The sequence below is a fragment of the Aythya ferina genome (genome assembly GCF_964211825.1).
Source record: "Aythya ferina genome assembly, chromosome: W".
NCBI classification, from domain to species: domain Eukaryota; kingdom Metazoa; phylum Chordata; class Aves; order Anseriformes; family Anatidae; genus Aythya; species Aythya ferina.
This window is the reverse complement of record NC_140313.1, coordinates 10,781,027-10,796,954: the sequence shown is the minus strand read 5'-3', so window position 1 is coordinate 10,796,954 and position 15,928 is coordinate 10,781,027. Positions and strand designations below refer to the sequence as shown.

At 45.8% G+C, this 15,928-nt stretch overlaps 1 protein-coding gene across 1 annotated transcript in view; it reads right to left on the bottom strand.

Moving 5' to 3' along the window:
- LOC311426494 (transportin-1-like) overlaps positions 1–15,928 on the bottom strand; it is a gene marked incomplete at its 3' end in the record, with an annotated part of 69,766 nt that overhangs the window by 11,586 nt on the left and 42,252 nt on the right. The window lies entirely within an intron of this gene.

Sequence of the window (15,928 nt, the reverse complement as noted above, 5' to 3'; positions counted from 1 at the left end):
TTGAGTTCTCTTCAATGAGCTATTTTACTCCTGCATATTCCTCTAAATTATTGGAACAAGAGGGGAAAAGGAAAAAGAACAGCCAAGATTTTTCAGTTATACTGCAGCAGCCTCATGTTTGGCTCTTCAACCAATTTAAGGGCCAACAACTTGTAAATGGGGTTGCATCAGGCTGGTGACCTGTCACTAGTGGGGTTCCCCAGGGCTCCAGGGACAAGTCCTCTTCAATGCTTTCATAAACAGCTTGGATGAAGGACTTGAAGGTTTTTTGAGCAAGTTCACAGATGATACCAAATTGGGTGGAGCTGTTGACTCCGTCAATGGTGGTGAAGCCTTGCAGAGAGATTTGGACAAATTAGAGATCTGGGCAATTGCCAACAATATGAAGTTTAACAAGAGCAAGTGCCAGATTCTGCACCTGGGAAGGCACAACCCTGGTTATACATACAGACTGGGGGACGAGATGCTGGAGAGCAGCCCTGCAGAAAGGGATCTGGGAGTTTTGGTTGATAGCAAGCTGAACATAAGCCAGCAGTGTGCCTTGGCAGCCAGGAGGGCCAACCCTATCCTGGGGTGATAGAACAGCATCAAGAACAACATTGCTAGCTGGTCAAGGGAAGTGATTGTCCTGCTCTACTCTGCACTGGTGCAGACTCACCTTGAGGACTGTGTGCAGTTTTGGGCACCACAGTATAAGAAAGACATAAAGTTGTTAGAGAGTGTCCAAAGGAGGGCTACAAAGATGGTGAAAGGTCTAGAGGGGAAGATGTACGAGGAGTGGCTGAGGTCACTTGGTTTGTTCAGCCTGAAGAAGAGAATACTGAGGGGAGACCTCATCACAGTCTACAGCTTCCTCATGAGGGGGAGCAGAGGGGCAGGTGCTGATCTCTTCTCTCTGGTGACCAGTGATAGCACCCAAGGGAACGGTTTGAAGCTGTGACAGGGGCGGTTCAGGCTGGATATCGGGAAAAAGTTCTTCACCGAGAGGATGGTCAGGAATTACAACAGGCTCCTCAGAGAAGTGGTCATGGCACCAAGCATGCTGGAGTTTAAGAAGCATTTGGACAACACTCTCAGACACATGGTCTGATGTTTTTGTTTGTTTGTTTGTTTGTTTTGTTTTTTTTGGGGCGGCGTCCTTTGGGAACCCAGGAGTTGGATTCAATGATCCTTTTGGGTCCCTTCCCCCTGGTATATTCTATGATTCTATGATTCCATGACCTTTTCTGGGAGAATGGAGAAGGAGGGAAGAAAGGATTTGTTATTTAAAAAAAAAATAATAAAGACTGGATGTATGATGATAATTTTTTCTCAACCACAGGACTTAAGGGTTAAGAATTAAGAGTTGTGACAAATATTATTTTTACTCTGCAAGTCAAATCAAGTAATTCTGTAATTTTATTTAAAGTTTTGAAGATATCATCAGTAAAGGTGTGTTGGGTCTGTCTGAGCTGGAGTCACCTTTTCCCTGCAGCAGTCCGCACAGTGCTGTGCTCTGCACTCGTATCTGGAACAGCACTGATATCACTCCAGTGTTGTGTCTATTGCTGTGTAGTGCTGGCACAGCATCAGGACTCCTTCCAAGCCCCCAAGAGCCAGCAGGCTGGGGGTGGGCAAGTGATGGGGAGGGGACATCGCAAGGGCAGCTGACCTAAACCAACCAAAGGGATATTACATAACACCTGATGTCACACTCAGCAATAAAAGGAAGGGCTCTCGTGGGGGAGGGGGCTGTTCCTCCTGAACAACCGCTATGTGTTTTGAGGCCCTGCTTCCCAGGACGTGGCTGAACATCGCTCGTTGATGGGAAGTAAAGAATATTTTTTTCCCTCTCTCTGTGCTTCCTCACGGACTTATTGTTTCTTTTGTTTCTTTTTTCTCCCCATTTCCTTTCCCTCTAATTAAACCTTTCTCATCTCAAACCTCGAGTTCTCTGTGTTGTATTTTCTCCCCCTTCCTCTTTGAGGAGAGGGGGAGTGAGAGAGCGGTTGTGGTGGAGCTCGGCTGCCCACCTGAGTAAAACCACCACAAAAGGTCAGTTGGAGAATGACCTAAAGACAGAAGTCCTCACTTAAATGCTTGATCAGTCTCAGGTTTGACTGAAATGCTCTCAGAATTAAAAATAAAATCTCTGTATCAACTATTATACCAATTTAATATGTCAAATGGATTGCTTTACATAAACTCTAATCCACTGATAGCACATCTTCAAGAAATCCAGTCCTGCATAAATGATTAAGATTTAAAGTTCTGCCTATGTACCTGGCCAGGAAGGAAGCCAAAGGGGACTTCCTTTCATTTCCATATGATTTAAAGCCCTTCAAACGACAGTGAATGCATCATCTTCAGCAACCAGCTAGACACAGAATTCATTGGTTTCTCATTCTTTATCAACCAGCAGTATCTTCCTGTGGTGGAGGTGAAGGAACTCACCAAAGTTCCAAACAGAATTCTGATTATAATATTGTACATTAGCAAGTATTAATATAAACTATAGCGAGACAATATTAAACAGTGCATTTAGGAAAAATGTTTATCCTTTAGAATGCCTGGCTACGACTACAAAAGAAACAAGGCAACAGATTCAATTAAACCAAGCAGAGATAGAGATACTACCATGGAATCATAGAATCGTTATGGTTTGAAAAGACCTCCAAGATCATCTGGCTTAATCATCCCCCTACCACCACTGTCACCCACTAAACCATGTCACTAAGCACCAAGTCCAACCTTTCCTTAAACACCCCCAGGGACGTTGAATCCACCACCTCCCTGGGCAACCCATTCTAATGCCTGACCACTCTTTCTGAGAAGAAAAGTCTCATAATTTCCAACCTAAACCTCCCCTGGCACAACTTAACGCCATTCCTTCATGTCCTATCGCTGGTTATCTGGGAGAAGACACCAACCCCCAGCTCCCCACACCTTCCTTTCAGAGAGCAATGAGGTCTCCCCTGAGCCTCCTCTTCTCCAGACTAAACAAACCCAGCTCCCTCAGTCACTCCTCATAAGACCTGTGTTCCAGACCCTTCACCAGTTTTGTAGACCTTCTCTGGACATGCTCCAGGGCCTCGATGGCTTTCTTGAAGTGAGGGGCCCAAAAGTGAACACAGTACTCAAGGGGCGGCCTCACCAGAGCTGAGTACAGGGGGATGATCACTTCCCTGGTCCTGCTGGCTACACTATTCCTGATACAAGCCAGGATGCCGTTGGCCTTCTTGGCCACCTGGGCACATTGTCGGTTCATGTTCAGCTGAGCATCAACCAGCACTCCCAGATCCTTTTCCTCTGCACGGCTTTCCAAACACTCTGTGCCAAGCCTGTAGCATTGCATGGGGTTGTTGTGACTGAAGAGCAGGACCCAGCACTTACCCATGTTGAATCTCATCCCATTGGCCTCTGCCCAGCAATCCAACCTGTCCAGGTCCTTCTACAGGGCCTTCCTACCCTCCAGCAGACCGACACTTCCCCCCAACTCGGTGTCATCTGCAAACTTCCTGAGGGTGCACTCAATTCCCTCATCCAAATAATCAATAAAGATATTAAAGAGGGTGGGCCCCAACACTGACCCTGGGGGAATACCACTCGTGACTGGTTGCCAGCTGGATTTCACTCCATTCACCACCACTCTCTGGGCCTGGCCATACAGCCAGTTTCTAACCCATCCATGGGCTGCCAGCTTCTCCAGGAGAATACTGTGGGAGACCATGTCAAAGGCTTTGCTGAAGTCTAGGTAGACTACATCAACAGCCTTTCCCTCATCCACCAGGTGGGTCACCTGGTCATAGAAGGAGATGAGGTTGGTCAGGCAGGACATGCCTTTCATGAACCCATACTGGCTGGGCCAGATCCCCAGGTTGTCCCCTGCTACCAAAACCTTGCCACATAAGCCCATTACAGTGATCTAGTCTGTGATGGCTCCTAGGAAGCAACATCATCACCTCTTTCTAGATTTTCAGAAAGTAGACTTGCTGTGAAACTTTACCATGGTGTCAGAAGTTTCTTACACTGCAGATATACTTGTTCAGCTTCATCTACATGAAGCCAAATATAATCTTATAAAAGGCCTGTTATCACTTCTTACACAGGTCATATGAGAATAAGAATGCCTTTCCTATATCACCAAACAGGAGTGGAAACCAGAGAACAAATACTTTTCAATAACACCAATAATAGCACCCACAGTGTTTTTGCCAGCTGCAGAGCTGAGCACCTTTTCTGAAGGCAATCTTAAGAGCCCATACAAAAGTGTGTCTTGATCCCACAATCAAAATATCTGATGCTACTAAAATTGACTTCAGTAACTGGCTACGCGTTATTCCTGCTTTTGCAAAGTCTTTTAAAATTATTTCCATTCCTTCTACTATGACATAATTTTAACTCCTCAGAATGTGGTGGTGCAGTCCTGCCCCCCCCCCCCCCTCGCTGGACTACTCTGCGATCTCAAGATAAACTAATGTTATGTTCTTGTCATTATTACAAGTGCAGTGAGTTGGGGTGATGAGGCACTCCCTAACTGCACCTGGAATTCCTGCTAACTGGATACCAGAACTGTACAATCTGGAATATACCTGGAATTGTATGGCTGGTGGGCAACACAAGAATTAAACAACCTGAATTGGGGCCAGGATGGAAAAATACTGACTAAAGCCAATCATCTCGCAGTCCTATAAATACTGGTCCTAAGCAAAACACCCCTCAGACCTCTCCAGGACCACAGCAGGTTGTGACCTAGCATCTCCCCCTGAGGTGGGATGCCTTTCAGGGCAAGACTCCTCAAGGTTCAATCATAGAATCATAGAATACCCCTAGATGGAAGGGACCCACAAGGATCACCGAGTCCAACTCCTGGCACCACACAGGTCTACCCAAAAATTCAGACCATATGACTAAGTGCACAGTCCAAATGCTTCTTAAACACCAACAGGCTTGGTGCTGTGACTACGTCCCTGGGGAGCCTGTTCTAGTGTGCGAAAACCCTCTTGGTGAAGAACCTCTTCCTGATATCCAGTCTGAACCTCCCCTGTTGCAGCTTGACACTATTCCCTCGGATCTTTTCGCTGGTCATTAAAGGTGTGAAATGTGTTCATCTGATTCATGTCAATATGGAACAATGCTAGGGCCACATGATGAAATGTGACCTTCTGTCTTACATACCCTTGTATAACCACAAGTCTAAGAAAAACAGAGTAGTTAATGTATATAGTTCTTGTATCTTACAAAGGAATGGTCCAGCAATTCGTGTCAGTAGGGGATTTGAAGGGTTAACATTGAGGCCTGGGTCTAGGGGATAAGAGAACAAAGGGGTTTTCAACAAAACTGCTGACTATTGCAAGTCTCTGGCATCTGGCCCAGAGACTACCAGATAAGAAGAGAGCTCAAGTTTCTGATATCTGGCCAAGAGATTAAGGAGAAGGGGAAAGCTGAAGGACGACTAAAAGACAAAGCTTGCGTGGGACGCTACGCAAGTCTCTGACATCCGGCCAAGATGGACAAAGGAAAAGGACAAGAAAAAAAGCCTGGGAGGAAGACTAGGAGCCTTCAACACAAGAGACCCCCAGAGGGACCACCAGAGACTGATACGCATGCGCCAGTGGAAGGGTTCGGATTGCAGGAACTAATTGTAATAACCCTGCCTTTTCTACAAGTACTAATGAATATGTATCAGCCTAGGAGCATAAAAACCATCCGCCTGAGGTAACTGGTGTGCGTCTTGGTGGAGCAGAGACTCCCGGCGCACCCAGCGCTGTTTGCTTGCCTCTATTTGTTTAATAAATTGTAAACTTTAATTGCAATCCTATTTGGGACTCAGTCATTTATTACAAAGGGAAGAGATCGGCGTCTACCCCTCTGCTCCCGCTTGTGAGGAAGCTGTAAAACGTGATGAGGTCTCCCCTCAGCCTCCTCTTTTCCAGGCTGAACAGGCCAAGTGACCTCAGCCGCTCCTCATATGTCTTCCCCTCTAGGCCCTTCACCATCTTTGTAGCCCTCCTCTCAACACTCTCCAATAGTTTCACGTCCTTTTTGTACTGTGGTACCCAGAACTGCACACAGTACTCGAGGTGAGGCCACAGCAGCACAGAGTAGAGCAGGACAATCACTTCCTTCTACTGACTAGCGATGCTGTGCTTGATGCACCCCAGGATATGGTTGGCCCTCCTGGCTGCCAGGGCACACTGCTGGCTCATATTCAGCTTGCTATCATTCACAACCCCCAGATCCCTCTCAGTGGGGCTGCTCTCCAGTGTCTCATCCCTCAGTCTCATCCCCCAGTCTGTACGCATAGCCAGGGTTGCCCCTTCCCAGGTGCAGGACACGGCACTTGCCTTTGTTAAACTTCATGCGGTTGGAGATTGCCCAGCTCTCCAGTCTGTCCAGATCTCTCGTTAAGGCCTTTCCACCCTCAACAGAGTTAACAACACCTCCAAGTTTAGTGTCATCAGAAAATTTGTTCAAAACACCTCCTAGTCCTACATCCAAATCATTTAATAAAACATTGAAGAAAACTGGCCCTAAAATGGAGCCCTGGGGGACCCCACTGGTGACTGGCCACCAGCCTGATGTAACCCCATTTACCATAACCCTTTGAACCCTACCCATCAGCCAATTATTCACCCATCATATGATGTTTTAATCTAGCTATATGCTGGACATTTTGTCCAGTAGGATCCTATGGGAAACCGTGTCAAAAGCTTTATTGAAATTCAAAAAAATCACATCAGCTGGTTTCCCTTGATTGACTAAATGGGTGATCTTATCATAAAAGGAAATTAATTTTGTTAGGCAGGACCTACCCCTCGTGAACCCATGTTGGCTGGGACCAATGACCGCATTGTCCCCCAGGTGCACTTCAATAACTCCCAGGATAATCTTCTCCATAATTTTACAAGGCACTGACATGAGACTGACAGGCCTGTAGATGCCAGGGTCTTCTTTCTTGCCCTTCTTGAAAATTGGCACAACATTTGCCAGCTTCCAGCCTACTGGGACCTCTCCAGATTCCCAAGACCATTGAAAAATAATTGAGAGGTCACCCGATGACATTAGCCAGCTCTTTGAGCACCCTGGGATGGATCCCATCCGGACCCATGGACTTGTATGGATCCAGGTGGAGCAGCAAATCTCGCACACGTTCAGGGTCGTTTGGGAGTTTGTCATTCCCACCATCATGGTCCTCCAACTCAGGGCACCTAGAGTCCCGAAGCCCATTATCGGTGTTGAAGACAGAGGCAAAGAAGACATTAAATGTCTCTGCTTTACCTATGTCCTTGTTTGTGAGATGACCATCCCCATCAAGAAACAGACCTATGTTTTCTCTGGTCCTCCTTTTTCTGTTCACATATTTTAAAATGCCCTTTTTATTGTCTCCCACAGACCTGGCCAACTTCAACTCTAGTTGGGCTTTGGACGCATGAATTTTCTCTCTACAAAGGCCAACAGTAGTTGTGGTTGTAGCCAACAGTTATAGTGTCCATCTATTTTAGGTCAGCGAGTTTCTAAATCTTATTTTAATCCTGTCACAATTCTCTCCCAGTTATACTCTTCCTTTCTTCCTTTTAGTCTTCCACATCTACTACCGTTGGCAATAAAGAATTGCAGCATCCAAGTTATAGAATCTTTCAACAGAACTCTCAAAGAAGAGTCAGAAAAAAAACACTACTACTAAACAACCCCCCCAAAAAAAAATATTAAAAAAAATCATGGAATCACACAGAATCACAGACTCGTTCAGGTTGGAAGGGACCTCCGGAGATAATCTGGTCCAACCACCATGCTCAAGCAAGGACACCTACACAAAGTTGTCTGGGTCCATGTCTGTTGGGAATTGGCATACAGGACATGTGCCCGTGGAACAATTGTTCAATTTGAGCTTGCTTTAAGCAACCAGGGGTAGGCCTTAGAAATCTCAGGGCCTGCTGTAGCTGAGCAAACCAAGCTGCCAGAGTAACTGTGAGAAGCTCCCACGGCAATGACTCCCACATCGCCCAATTAAGGAACTCAGAAAATATTGTTACCAGCAGCTGGCCTCAAGGACTAGGTCTACGTGACCGCTGATCACAAAGGGGGTTGTTTTCCTGACTGCTAATCAAAAGGGGGGTTCTTTTCTTGACAGGTGGGGTTGTTTTCTTATAGTTGTTTGTCTGAGTGCTCTTGACCAATAATCTTGTGTGAAACACTGTCCACCCCTGTAAAGTTCACTATAAAAGTTAGGCTATTCGGGCAATAAAAGGGAGCAGCATGATCTGACTCAACTGGTGTCTGTCGTGCTTTCGGCCATGCTTCGCAACACATGTCCAGGCAGGTTTTGAAGATTTCCAAGAAGGGAGACTACAGCCTCTCTGTTCTACCTGTGCCAATGAACCTACAACAGAATCATAGAATCATAGAATACCCCTAGATGGAAGGGACCCACAAGGATCACCGAGTCCAACTCCTGGCACCACACAGGTCTACCCAAAACTCACAATTCAGACCATATGAATTAGAGAATGGTCCAAACCCTTCTTAAACACCGACAGGCTTGGTGCTGTGACTACGTCCCTGGGGAGCCTGTTCTAGTGTGTGAAACCCCTCTTGGTGAAGAACCTCTTCCTGATATCCAGTCTGAACCTCCCCTGTTGCAGCTTGACACTATCACTGGTCATTAAAGGGAAGAGATTGGCGCCTTCCCCTCTGCTCCTCCTTGTGAGGAAGCTGTAAAATGTGATGAGGTCTCCCCTCAGCCTCCTCTTTTCCAGGCTGAACAGGCCAAGTGACCTCAGCCGCTCCTCATATGCTTTCCTCTCTAGGCCCTTCACCATCTTTGTAGCCCTCCTCTCAACACTCTCCAATAGTTTCACATCCTTTTTGTACTGTGGTACCCAGAACTGCACACAGTACTCGAGGTGAGGCCACAGCAGTGCAGAGTAGAGCGAGACAATTATTTCCCTTGACAAAATAGCAATGCTGTGCTTGATGCAACCCATGATACGGTTGACCCTCCTGGCTGCCAGGGCACACTGCTGGCTCATATTCAGCTTGCTATCAATCACAACCCCCAGATCCCTCTCTGTGGGGCTATGTCCTGGTTTCAGTTAGAAAATAGTTAATTTTCTTCCTAGTAGCTGGTAGAATGCTATGTTTTGGCTTAGGATGAGAAGAGTGCTGATAACACCCCGATGTTTTAATTGCTGCAGAGCAGTGCTTACACCAAGCCAAGGACATCTCAGCTTCTTGCTCTGTCCTGCCAACGGGCAGGCTGGGGGCGCAGTAAGAGCTGGGAGGGGACAGACCCAGGACAGGTGACCCAAACTAGCCAAAGGGGTATTCCATACCATCTGACGTCATGCTAAACAATATATAGGGGTGGCTAGCCAGGGGGAGGGGGCCAGACTGCTCGGGGTTAGGCTGGGCATCGGTCAGCGGGTGGTGAGCAATTGCATTGTGCATCACTTGTTTGTACATATTATTAGTAGTAGTACTATTATCATCATTGTATTATTATTATTATTATTATTATTATTATTATTATTATTATTATTATTATTATTTTCCTGTCTTATTAAACTGTCTTTATCTCAACTCACGGGCTTCACTTTCCATTTCTCTCCCCCGTCCCAGAGAGGGAGGGGGGAGGGTGAGCGAACGGCTGCGTGGTGTTTAGCTGCCGGCCAGGTTAAACCACGACACATACCTTGACCCTAGAGGCATAGCTACCCAAGTTGAAAGGAAATACAGCCACCAAAAGGTGTTCTACCAAAAAAATTACTGCTCCAGTTTCTGTTGGGCAGTCCCCCAGAGGGAGTAGAAAGGCTGATGTTACTTCTGACCCTAATGAAGGGACTGCTGAAGGGCCCTGCTTCTGGCTAGGCAGAGGAAAGGGACAACCAGATTTACTGGACTGTGTGGATCCGATGGCCTGGCACATTGGACCCACAAGAGTACTCTGGGAGTATTGCCATGGGGGTCGACAAGCCCCATGGTTGGTGATAACATCGGACTCATAAGGATGAAGCCATGAGGAATGTAAACAAGTTAGAAGGAACAAAGAAGTGGCGATTCATGAGAGCCTTGCTGTCTCAAACTGCTTGTTCTCCAACTCTTATGATATGGAAGTTGCTAAATGTTTGCTGTTGCTGGGCAAAGTTGTTAACCAATGAATAGCTAGTGGGAAAGTACCGCTTGTAGAGCCAATGGTATAAGAAGGGAGCCTGTCCTCAATAAAGGTTGTTGAAGTTATTGCTCCTTAAAGAAACCCTGGCGTCATTATGCCACAGAGTACAAGGCTCTAGTGGAGACTGGTGCAGTGTACCCTGATGCCATCAGGCTACCAAGGGGTTGAACCAACTGTATCTCTAGAGTGACAGGGGGATCCCAACTGTTAACTGCATTGGAGGCTGAAGTGAGCCTTACTGTGAATAAGTGCCAAAAGCACCCCATTGTGATTGGCCTGGAGGCTCCATACATGCTTGGCATAGACTTCCTCAGGAGAGGGTACTTCTAGGAACCAAAAAGGTAATGGTGGGCTTTTGGCATAGCTACCTTAAGTATGGAGAAGATTAAACACCTGCATACGTTGCCTGGTCTCTCAGAGGATCCTTCTGTTGTGGGGTTGCTGAAGGTTCAAGAACAGCAGATGCCAATAGCTACCATAACAGTGCACTGTGGAATAACTGCCTGAGGTGACTTGGAAATTAAACTGATATCCACATTTTAAAGAAAAGGTACAGCACTGAAGAAGCTTCCAGGGTGGAGTGTAGCTGCACTACATAAAAGTTCATTAGGCTTCCAACCATATATGTTGGAGACACCTGTAGTGGGTTTATGTGGCAAGGTTTTGGTAGCAGGGGGCCATAGGGGTGGTTTCTGTGAGAAGGATCTAGAAGCTGCCCCATGTTTGGTAAGGGCCCCACTGCTGACCAGAGCCAAGCCAATAAGTGATGTTGTTTTGCGCCTCTGTGAGAGCATATTTAAGACGGGAAAAAAAATGCTGCTACTCAGCAGCTGGGACAGTGAGAAGAGTGAGAAACAGCTTTGCAGGCATCAAGGTCAGTGAAGAAGGAGGGGGAGAGGTGCTCCAGGCGCCAGAGCAGAAGTCCCCTGCGGCTTATGGTAAGGACCATGGTGAAGCAGGCTGTCCCCCTGCAGCCCATGGAGTACCACGGTGGAGCAGGTGGACCTGCACCGACGAAGGCTGCAGCCTGTGGAAGACCCCTGCCAGAGCAGATTCCGTGCCGGACCTGTAGCCTGTGGAGAGGAGACCACGGAGGAGCAGGTGACCTGGCAGGAGCTGCTGCCTGTGGGGGATCCAGGTTGGAGCAGTTTGCTCCTGAGGAATGGACTCCTTGGTACGGACCCATATCTGGAGCAGTTCTGGAAGAGCTGCTGCCTGTGGGAAGCCCACACCAAATCAGTTCAGCAAGGACTGCATCTCGTGAGAGGCACCCCACAGCACAGGGAACGAGAGTGACCAAGAAGGAGCAGCAGAAAAGAAATGCTATAGACTGACCACAACCCCCATTCTTCCGTTCCCCTGCACCACTCAGGGGGAGGAGGTGGAAGAGGGTGGATGGGGGGAAAGGTGCTTTTGTTTTCTTTCCTTTGTTTCTCACTTCTCTAGCTTGTTAGTAATAAGCAATAAATCTTACTATCTCCCTATACTGAGTCTGTTTTGCCCGTCATGATAATTACTGTGCGATCTCCTCATCCTTATCTCAACCCTTGAGCCCTTTTCATCATATTTTCTCCCTGCTCCTCTTTGAGGAAGGGGAATGAGAGACACATTGTGGTGGAGCTTGGCCACCCACCCGAGTAAAACCACCACAACACTGTGTCCAGGCTCTGTGATAAGACAGGAACTTGATTGTTCCTGTGCACACTGAGACAGATAAGCTGCACATTTGCTACCCCGTACCAAGGGCCTGTCATGTTTTTGATAAAATGCTGTCCTTTGCTCATTATAATATTATAATACCAAAACACACTTTCATCCCAAAGGCTACCTGCCTCCAAGGTGTAACCACACCTCACTGAAGATGCGTTTAAAAATGTTTCTAGTCTATACATTTAAAGCAAAGCAAGAAAATTTTGCACCAATCATAACCAAAATATGCATGACTAGAGTTACTCAAGCTCCACCTAAAAGATAGAAAATAATATAAACTGGCTTAAGAGAGAGGGGATGTTAGAGAAGATACCATTGCGAAGGATACCTTCTGATTTCTGTGATCAGTTGATGGGCTGAGTCTCTCCCCACACACACACACCCCTTTGGGTTAGACAGGGAACAAGATAAAGGATGTTGATTCCATAGGTCTTAGCTAGCACAATTGTATGTTAACGACCCCAAAGATAAGGGAGTAAAAGACTCTATGCATAGATAAGGGCACCAGAAAGAACTGGCTTGACTGTTGAAATCTGTCAAAAAAAGGAAAGGTCAGAAGTTTAGCAGCAAGGAAGACTTCTAGCCTTCATCAGAAGACCACCATAGTACACCGGATGACCACCCAGGACTCTAGTATGCATGTGAATAGGGGCGGGAACCTATGTTATTGATTCTTCGGAGACCTGATGAATATGCAAGAGACTTATGGGAAATGAAATGAATATGTATTTGTCCCACTAATAGTAACACTATTAGTAACCCTAATTACACTACTAGTAACCCTTGGTGTGTGTGTGTGTTCAGCAGAGCAATCCCCACACACACACGGTGCCATAATAAAGAATACCTGCTTAATAACTTTGGTTATTGAGTTTTCACTGCGTCATGGGTAAGATATGAACACTTGGTTATACCAAGTGCCTCCCTGGGAAACCTAGAAATCTCTATAGAGTTGCTTTATACCTTTTAAAGTGTTTATAGCCAGGCTGTGTTACTCATACTTTTGGTATTTGAGTATGCTTCGCAAACAGTGAATTTATCACTGGAAATCCAAAGAACCTGTATACCTGTTGCTTTAATAAATTGCACGAGATTGCATTAAACCTAGCCGTGATAATTCTCATTGAACACAACTGAAATCTTTAAGTGTGACCACGGTAGTTCATGGAGCGAGGGATTCACAAATGTGCTACATTAATACATTCACAAATAATGTGCTACGTTATTTGTGAATCTGTAATCATGATAATTCAGTACCCTGAATCCAACCGGACTTAGCTAATTGGGCATCACACTCAATTACTTTAACCTTTAATGAATCAGAAAAAAAATGACATAGTCGGCAGGATAGCCATGGATAAACTGCTGCAAAAATACAAATGTGCCCCTTCCCAGGCTGGGAAGGAGTGGGCTCAAAAATTTTGGAAAAATTGAGAGAAAGTGGTAGAACACATTAAGCAGTATCAGGCTGTGCAAAAGATTGGAGTGAAAATGGGTAAAGATGTAATCTGTGCAGTATTAGGAGCCTGTTTGTCTTGCACTCAGCAAGAAGCTAAGGAAATTCCTGCTCCCAAACTAATCTCTGATGTGGATATACAGCTTTAAAACTGGAAAATGAGGTGTTAAAGTCATTTTTGTTCTTTGAAAGAAAGACAGGAAAAACACTAGGAATCAGAGTTGATAAACTTTTGAATGAGAATAATCATCTTAAACAATTGCTGGAAAGGGTTAATCATCTGTTAGATAAAATACAGCCTTCTGCTCCAGTTAAGCAGGTTCGTAGATTAATGCGTAGTGCAGACCCTGAAAGCTGGGATGGTGATATTTGGCTTGACAGTGATGATGAGGTCAAAGAGACTGCCAAACCTTAATTGATTTCCTTGAGACTTTTGGTTAAAACTGAGACCACTGTTGATGACAATGATGAAATCCGCACTCCTGTGTGAACAATCCCATAGTCACCAGCAGAGTTTATAAAAATACAGGAAAAATTCTCAAGACGGTCAGGAGAATCGGAAGTCGAGTATGTGTGGTGAGATTCTCTTGAAGGTGGAGACCAAATTATGTTGAGTGAGGAAGAAGCAGGAAGCTTTCGGGGACCAGGAACATTTTAAACTACCACGCCAGGAGATCATAACTACTCTATAACTGCACGAGCTGCATACTGGGCAGGTGGTATAGAACCCCAGGAGAGAGGGGAATCACTGGAAATTAGAGCCACAGGCTATTCCATCTTGGCTGCCGCAGTACAGAAAGCAGCCTGCATACAGGCGATATATGAAAAAGAGAAATTTAGGAAATTCCCCATGTTAGCCCCCTATCGACCCAGCTCGATTAACCTCTCTTATCCGTGGCCTCCATGATTGTCTCAAGATGTCTGTAGCAAATACAAAGGATCACATACAAGCTGCTCGTAGGGATGGTGATTATAGTCGTAGATGAAATCCACACTCCCTCATTCCCACCTGGAGTGAATTTGTATGAGGCATAGGTAAGTATGGATGTCGAATGGGCTGGATCAGTTCATCCAGTACTAAGCCCCCAAAACACTCCCAGCAAGATCACCAGATCCACACTCAAAAACCCAGATACCCCAATTTCAAAGAGAGGTTCAAACCTAATAGGGAACGGGGCGAGTTGTGGTGTAAGGCCCTAGATTTGGGTGTACCCCAACCAATCTTGCATGGTGTCTCTACAGAGGATCTCCCTACATTAGTCCAATCTCTGGGTAAGAAAAATATTCCAGCTGGGGAGAATTGCCTAGCTGGAAAACTCTCAACCCATAAGTGCACCTTCTGCACCAAGCCCAATTGGCAAGGCAGAATCTCAGCAAAAAAAATCCTATCCCCGGGGAGGGCAGTGAGCCACACTGCTCAACAGGTATTAGCAATTCAATGGCTCTCTGATGAACACTCTGACCCTATCATTGCCATTCCTGTTGAACCCAAAAAAATATTGGTAAATTTTCTTATTGATACCAGGACCCAAATGTCAGTAATTACACATGAGACAGCACAGACCCCGAGCATAACACCTGGTCAACTCAGGGTTAAATTCATGGGAATCAATGGTGTGGAAAAACAATGCCCCACTGCAGAAACTTCACTCTGGTTGCCAGAGGAACAAAAATTAACCAGGATAGAAGTATTAGTTGGTGCTGCATATACTAATATTTTAGGATTTGACGTACTGCATAGGAGAATGTGGAAACTCCAAGATGGAACTGTGTAAAGTTTTGCAACATATCAAAGGGATTCAGGCACAGTGAAACTGAGTCAGTTACAAACATTTGTACCCTTACCCCCCTCTCAAATCACTGATGTTCGGCGACATGCATTGTCATCAGCAGCACTTAGGGGGATTGACGGGGTGGTAAGAGAATTGGAAGAAATAGGTATTGACCTGATGAGATACATCCAAGGGTCCTGAGGGAACTGGCAGTTGAATTTGCTAAGCCACTATCCATCATATTTGAGAAGTCATGGCAGACAGTGAAATTCCCACTGACTGGAGAGGGGAAACATAACCCCCATTTTTAAAAAAGTGTTCTGCGTCTAGCCGAAGAATACTGGCACAGCATCAGGACAAAACACCGGTGTGATACCAATGCTGTTCTAGCTACAACGGCAGAGCACAGCACTATATGGGCCACTGCAGAGAAAGTTAACTCCATCCCAGCCAGAGGCAGTACAACCTCAACCCACCAAAGGGATATTCCATATTGTATGATGTCACACTTATCAATAAAAGGTGGGAAAGGGGAAGGAGAGGAAGCTCTCGTTATAAAGACGTCCGTCCTCCCAAACAACTGCTACACGTATTGAGGCCCTGCTTCCCAGGACATGGCCACACATTGCTCATTGATGGAAAGTAGAGAGTAATTTATTTTCTCTCTCTATGCTTCCGTGCAGCCTTTGCTTGTTTTCTCCCCTCTTCCTTTTCCCTTTAATTAAATTATCCTCAGCTCAACCCGTGAGTTGTTGTTTTTTTGTTTTGTTTTGTTTTGTTTTGTTTTGTTTTTCTTTCCAGCATACTTTCTTCTTCCCCTCTTCTTCTAAGGAGGGG